Here is a 647-nt window from a genome sequence, read left to right as displayed (position 1 = left end):
AGTGCAAGGTCCAGGCATTGAGGCTGGACATTTTTACCCAAATGACAGCAATTTGAGTTCATTCACCTGCATGAGGAAGGAGCTGTGGTATGTGGGTTGCCGAGCATCTGCCGTGCTGCCGGGCAGGGAGGGAAATTCCCTGGATTTGCCTTTCATCTCAGACAAGGACACACCGTTTGAAGCAATCGCAAACCGCAGCTGGCACAGCCGGCCCTGGCACACGCAGGGAGAGTTCAATAATTCAGCAAAAATCCCAGAGCCAGCAGCAGACTTGGGCTCCAGCCAAGGCTCGGGACGTTGTCCCAGCATCAAATAACACCTCAGCTTGAGATCTCCCTGCTTGGCAAAGCATCGTCTGCCAGGGGAAGGAGAAATCCTCAGCCCACAGGTCTGCTGCTGCTCCGGTGGAGGGAAGGGGCTGATGTGCTGGTTCATGTTCCCATGGGTGACCCTGTGACCTTTCCCTGTCTCAGCAGTGCAAAGGGACTCAGAAAACGGAGCAGCCTTTGCCAAAACATTTGCCCTAGTCCACACAATGACCACTGTGGTTTTAATATTCTTTTTCCCCTTGCTATTCTTGTTCTTTCTTTCTTTCTTTCTTTCTTTCTTTCTTTCTTTCTTTCTTTCTTTCTTTCTTTCTTTCTTTC

This window comes from Corvus kubaryi, unplaced genomic scaffold (assembly GCF_017639235.1).
Source record: "Corvus kubaryi isolate FWS band 111438036 unplaced genomic scaffold, C.kubaryi_AGA036_p1.0 split2-37374, whole genome shotgun sequence".
NCBI classification, from domain to species: Eukaryota; Metazoa; Chordata; class Aves; order Passeriformes; family Corvidae; genus Corvus; species Corvus kubaryi.
Note: the sequence above shows the minus strand (reverse complement) of the source record.